Here is a 7,186-nt window from a genome sequence, read left to right on the forward strand (position 1 = left end):
TAATAAATAAATAAATTAAAAAAAAAGAATAATCTCAATAACTTTTTTCCTGTCATGATTGGTTCTATTTTAGCTATCCTATGTGTTGTTGGTGTTCCATTTGAAGCTGAGTTTTGCTGTTATGGTCTGGAAATTTGTATTGGAATTTTGATGGGGATTGAATAGAATCTGTAGATTGTTTTTGGTAATTGGTAATTTTTACTATGTTAATCATACTGACCCAAGAATATGGGAGATACTTCCATCTTCTGAAATCTTCTTTAAAGACTTGAAATTCTTAAAATAAAGGTTTTTCAATTGCTTGGTTAGAATTATCCCAAGGTATTTTATATTATTTGAAGCTATTATGGAGAGTGTTAATTTCTTGAATTCTTTTGCAGCCCATCTGTCATTTATGCCTAAGAGAGCCATTGATTTTTTAAAGTTAATCTCATATCCAACCATGTTGCTGAAACTGTTTATCAGATGAGGGTGTTCCCTTGCTAAAATTTTTGGGGTTACTTATGTATACAATCATAACATCTGTAAATAGTATTTTTTTATTTTTTCCTCAATTTGTAATCCTTTGAACTTCTTCACTTGTCTTATTACTTCAGCTAAAACTTCAAGTACTATATTGAATAGATATAGAAAGAGTGGACAGTCTTGACTCGTTCCTGATTTTAGTGGAATTGCTTTAAATTTCTCTCTATTTAATTTGTTATTGGCTATAAAAATGCTGAAAATTGCCTTCACTATATTTACAAATGTTCCTGTATTCTTGATCTCTTGGGGACTTTTTTCATAAAGGGATGTTGGATTCTGTCAAAGGCTTTTTCAAAATCAAATGAGATAATCATGTGGGGTATTTTTTGTTGTAAGGGAGAGTGGGCCCTTTTTTCCATCCTGCCTGGTTACCTTGCTCCGGAAATAACCATGCAGAAATTATATTAATCAAACACTGCCAGGCCCATTAGCTCTAGCCTCTTACTGGATAACTCTTACATCTTGATTCAACCCATTTCTAATAATCTGTATGACACCACGAGGCTGTGGCTTACCAGGAGAGATTCTAACCTACATCCATCTCAGGCTGGAGATTCATGACGTCTGCCACACTTCCCTTCCTCCCAGCATTCTCTTCTGTCAACTCTGCCCACTTAAGGTCTGGCCTATCAAATGGCCAAGGCAGTCTCTTTATTCAACCAATGAAAGCAGCACAAATACAGAAGGACCTCCTACACCATTTCCCCTTTTTCTGTTTAAACAAAAAAAAAGGCTTTCACTTTAACATAGTAAGATTAAATATAACAAAACAGTTATCAAGCAAGAATTACAGTTACAATATTTATATCTATTTTATCTTTTATCATAACAAAGGAAAACTATAACTATCCATTCTTCAACTCCATCAAAGACTCCCGAAGGATATAATATTACCTAAGAAAACAAGAAGTAAGCAACTTCCAAACTCTAGAAATGACAGAGACATCTCGTTGCCTGGACAGTCACCCAAAGTTCCTCTCTACAGCTGGGGCATCCTTCTTCAGCCTATAGGCCCAAAGTATCCAACAGACATTTTCATGAAGCAGGAAATTTCAAAGACAGTTCAGTCACTTTCTGCTGTATCCTGCAGAATGTCTAGCAGATTCTTTCATGAAACAGAAACCCAAAGGACCATCTCACATTTAGGCAAGCTCAGCAGTCCTCTCTCTGTGGGTTCTTGGTGTGGGAGAATTGTCTATATTTTGACAATCATGTTATAAATAAATGCTGATTGGCCAGGTAGGAAATATAGGCAGGAAAACCAGACAGGAAGTAGAAATGATGTAAAGAGAACAGGAGAATTCTGGGGAGGAGGAAGTTGATTCCTCCCACTCCTGCCCAGATCACTGAAGGATGTGATCTGCCCCAGTGAAAAAAGGTACTGAGCCACATAGCTAACATAGATCAGAAAAATGGGTTAATAAAGATGTGAGAGTTAGCCAGTGAGAGGCTAGAGCTAATGGGCCAATCAGTTTTAGAACTTATAGAGATCTTTGTGTGATTTTCTTTGGGACTAAACAGTTGTGGGGGACTGTTTAGAAAACACAAACAAGCAGGCCCAACCCTTCATGTTACAGGTTCTTTATGTCCAGTTTATGCAACAGTTCAGGCAAGAGCAGTTTCTTGCCCAAATGGCTATCAAACTCCATAAGGAGCCTCTTCAATGCGCATCTTCCTCTGAAGTAGCTTGGTGCTGCCAGGAGCAGTTGTGTCTCATTGTCATGAAAAGTCATAAGTTATTAAAACATTTTAAAAGCCATATTCTGTACTCTTTGAAAGATATGAAGAATATCTATCTGAAATATATCTATACACATCTAGAAATCTAACTAACATGACTACAAGCTTGACTATTATCAATGACTATCCATTAACAACCTATATTTCCTAATTATACATTACATTTTTATGTGAACTACACAATCACAATACCTTAATCAAGATTCAAAATATGCATATAACAAAATTGATCTTAAGCTTGTATTAACAAATAAAGATTTATACCAATGCAAATTATTCATTTCTATATCAATTTTTCTTTCAGTTTGTTTATATGGTGGATTGCATTCACTGATTTTTGTATGTTGAACCATCCCTGAATCTATGGAACGAAGCCTACTTGATTCTCCTCTGTGATCTTTTTGATGTGTTTTTGGATTCAGTTTACTAGTATTTTATTGAGTATTATTTGTCCATGCTCAGTTTCATGAGGAAATTTGATTTGTAATTCTTTTCTTTGTTGAGTCTTTTGTGCTTTGTATATGAGCGTAACTATGGTCTCATTAAATGAATTTGGCAATGTTCCTGAAATGATTTCTTAATATAGTTTTAGTATCATAGGTCTGCAAAACTTGTAATGAAGAAAGTTAAACTCAGATATAAAATAGTTGCAACTTCTTAATACTTTTTCCAGTGATTTTAATTAATTTCATCTGTCTATAATTTCTTCCTTTCGTTTTTAAATGCTTTTTCACATTGATTTATGCTATGTGCATGCATGTATGTGATACACACACATGTTATTGCACATGTACAAAAGTCAGAGTACAGTTTACAGGAGTTAGTTATCTTTCTATCATGTGAGAACCATGGTTCAAAATCAGGTTAAAATGTTTGGTGGCAAACACTTTTACCTGATGAACCATCCCACAACTCTTATTTTGAAGACAATATCTACTTGTGTAGAACAGACTGACATCAAATAGACCACAATCATTCTGTCTCTTGAGAGCAGAGGTTTACAGGTGTTTGCCACCAAGCTTAGCTTTCTGTCTCTTTAATGGAAATGACTTGGTCTTTATTGACCTTTGGTGTTGAAATTTTGTTCTTGGTCATTTTGTAGAGTTTATTGTTTTCTACTTTCTGCTTCATTTGTAGAGAATTTCAACACGTTTTGCTCTTCTGAATTCATTTTTTATGAATTTGTGTCATATTAAAGTTTCTCTTCTGTAATTGTATGTTTTAAGAAATTAATTTTTCAGAAAACAAATTTTGCTATTTTATAATTCTTAATTGTGAAAAGCCAGTATGATCATCTATTTGTTTCATCATTATTTAGAACTGGGCTTCTGATTTAGAAAATACCTGCTTCAAAATGTTTTGCCATTTACTAATTTTTTAATAAATTGAAGATTGTGGTGGAAATGGCTACTATGACTAAAGAACTTATTTTATATTATATTTAGTTTTAAATTAATTGTAACCTGAATAGCTATAGCTTGAATGTGTTATGTAAGCATGGCTAGTGGTTACCACAGCTTCTGTTTAGACAACTCAGCTTTAAATACTTTCTAATTATACACTAGGAAATATTGGTATGGTTTTGAAAAAATTCCCAAGTGAATCTAAGAACCCAAGCCTTCTGGGTTCACAGAGGTGAGTATCTAGCAAATGCCTATTTGACTGAACATTAAGTATTTCTATAACCTCAGAGACTCATCTGCTTTCTAAAGTATGGTACAGAAGTAATATCTAGGTCCCATTTAGGACTAAACTCCTTTCTTCCAAGTCTATGTTTTATTATTTATTCACTTAATTTAGGTACACAATAGTTAATGAAATATCATTAGTGGTTGGCATAGCAATTTTGTCTTCATTAAACACTCTTCTCATCTCCAATAATGGTTAGTGTCATCTTATGACAGTGTACTATTGGTTCATTTTTCATTTACTTTTATCTTTCTTTTTGCTTATGTTGGCAGTTTCTTATTAATATGAAAAAGTTGAAATATAAAGCCATATTTATTTAAGTTGAAAATTACTTAGCTTACATTTAATATATTATTAGATTATCATACTTATAAGCTGATTGCATGCATAATTAGTTCTATTTTTCATTTAATTTTGAACACTACTATCTCAAGATCTCTTTTCCTGTTTCTTCATTTTTAACAATATTTTAATTGATTATATGGAATTACATAAATTTGTTAACTTCATTTATTTATTTTTATTTAGCTTTTAGTATTTTTTAATTTCTATCTTACATTTTACAATATAATCATTACTCCTTAAAGTCCAGTAGATTAGTAATTTTGCTCTTTTGTAAACAACCAAAAGTTCCAACAATGTTCTACTTTTATTCACTACTTATTCTTTAGTTTCTCCTTGAAATGATATGATATACTACATCCTTATTCTAGTAAACTTTCAAACTTAATATTTTGCCATCTATATTGTATCTATTTACTGTCTATTTAAGGATAACCAATAGTTCCTTCTACTCTTTAATTTTGCATGTTCAAGGCTATTATTCTGTTTGATAGCTTTAAATCTTAAGTGTACTAATATGTAATCAAAGAGAGTTGAACATGTATAAAGTACATATATGCAGCACTTAAAATAAGATTCTATTTATAAAAATGAAGTATAATTAATGGAAATATAAGCAATTTCATTATAGTAGGCATGTAGGCCCTTGTGCTCATAAATAAGCACTAGAAGAAGCAAGAATGTTAATATCATAGAGGCTTCTCTTCAAAGTGATAATCTGTTTTCACTCAGGAGGCTGGGAGCAGAAGTGACTAATGATCTGGTGACTTTTTCAATGTCTATGTGGCCAAAGTCACACTGGACCTTTCTCCGGATCCTTATCATGAGCCTATTTTTCTAGTTAATTTATGGAGTCTATTTGCATTGGAAGATGTCACTTTTACTTTATGCATTGCTGTTGGTTTGGTTTGTTTGTTGTGTTACTGGTTTGATCCCATGCTCTTTCAGTTCCTGTCCAGCTGGCTTTGGTGAGCTTCCATTAAATCAGGCTCACCGTCTCAGTGGGTGGACAAACCCCTCGAGGTTCTGACTTCCTTGCTCATCTTCTCCCTCCTTCTGTTTTTCAACTGGACCTTGGGAGCTCAGTCCAGTGCTCCAATGTGGGTCTCTGTCTCTATCTCCATACATCGCCGGACGAGGTTCTATGGTGATATTTAAGATATTCATCAGTGGGGCTGGAGAGATGGCTCAGTGGTTAAGAGCATTGCCTGTTCTTCCAAAGGTTCTGAGTTCAATTCCCGGCAACCACATGGTGGCTCACAGTCATCTGTAATGAGGTCTGGTGCCCTCTTCTGGCCTGCAGACATACACACAGACAGAATATTGTATACATAATAAATAAATAAATAAATAAATATTTAAGATATTCATCAGTGAGACTATGGGACCAGGCCACTTCAGGCACCCTCTCCTCTATTGCCCAAGGAACTAGCTGGGAACATCCTCGTGGACCTCTGGGAACCCCTCTAGAGCCAAGTCTTTCGCCAACCCTAAAATGGCTCCCTTAATTAAGATATCTTCTTCCCTGCTCCCATATCCACCCTTCCTCCATCTCAACCATCCCATTCCCCCAAACTCTTCCAATCCTCCCCTTCTCCCTTCTCTCTCCCTCGTTCCCCTTTCCATCACCCTACCCCCACCCCCATACTCCCAACTTTTGGCAGGCGATCTTGTGTACTTCCAATTTCCAAGAGGATCTATATATGTTTTTCTTTGGGTTCACCTTATTACTTAACTTCTCTAGGATGGCGAACCATAGGCTCAATGTCCTTTGTTTATAGCTAGAATCCACTATTGAGTGAGTACATACCATATTCATCTTTTTAGGTCTAGGTTATCTCATTCAGCATAGTGTTTTCTATTTCCATCCATTTGCATGCAGAATTCAAGATGTCATTGTTTTTTACCACTGAGTAGTACTCTACTGTGTATATATGCCACACTTTCAAACTTGTGCAACCACTTTGGAAATCAGTGTGGCGGTTTCTCAGGAAATTGGGAGTCAACCTACCTCAAGGTCAGCAATACCACTCTTGGGAATATACCCAAGAGATGCCCAATCATACTGCAAAAGCATTTGTTCAACTATGTTCATAGCAGCATTATTTGTAATAGCCAGAACCTGGAAACAACATAGATGCCCCACAATGGAAGCCTGGGACTTTTTAAATGTCTATGTCACCAAAGTCACATTGGACCTTCCTCTAGATCCTTATCTTGAGCCTGTTTTCTTAGTTAATTTATAGAGCCCATTTTTACTGGAAGATGTCACTTGTACTTTACATTGCTGTTGGTTTTGTTTGTTTATTGTGTTACTGAGAATTCTCCCACATGCTGGGCAAGTGCTGTGCCACTGAGACACATCCTCAACTGCAGAATGTCTTCATGTGGCCAATGACTATACAGGTGAGAATAAATTTCATTTCTTCAGACTTTAGGAAATAAAACTTAGATTTCTTTGAGCTCAGTCTTCCAGAAGCTTCCTGGCCATGAGTATCCCTGAAGTATCAGATAACATAGACCCCTTTGCTTGATATTGATATTGTATATTTTGTGGGTGAACCTAAAATCATGCAACATTTTTATACAGAAAATACTTGTTTTTTAAAACTTTAAAGATTTTCAAAAGTATTGAGACAAAATAAAAAAAATCATCTCATTTAAAAGTTAACAGTTGTCACTAAATACAAACATAATAGTGAAATAATATTTATACATGTGATAAGAATTTATCCTCATACCTGTAGTAATGGGTGCGGCGGGGCTGCATCCCCAGAACCCCGGCCGCACCCCGGCTAGCTTATGCCCCGAAATAATTACACAGACACTGTATTCTTTTAAACACTGCTTGGCTCTTTAGCTCTAGCCCTTTTCTCGGCTAACTCTCGCA

This window comes from Microtus ochrogaster, unplaced genomic scaffold (genome assembly GCF_000317375.1).
Source record: "Microtus ochrogaster isolate Prairie Vole_2 unplaced genomic scaffold, MicOch1.0 UNK46, whole genome shotgun sequence".
Lineage (NCBI taxonomy): Eukaryota > Metazoa > Chordata > Mammalia > Rodentia > Cricetidae > Microtus > Microtus ochrogaster.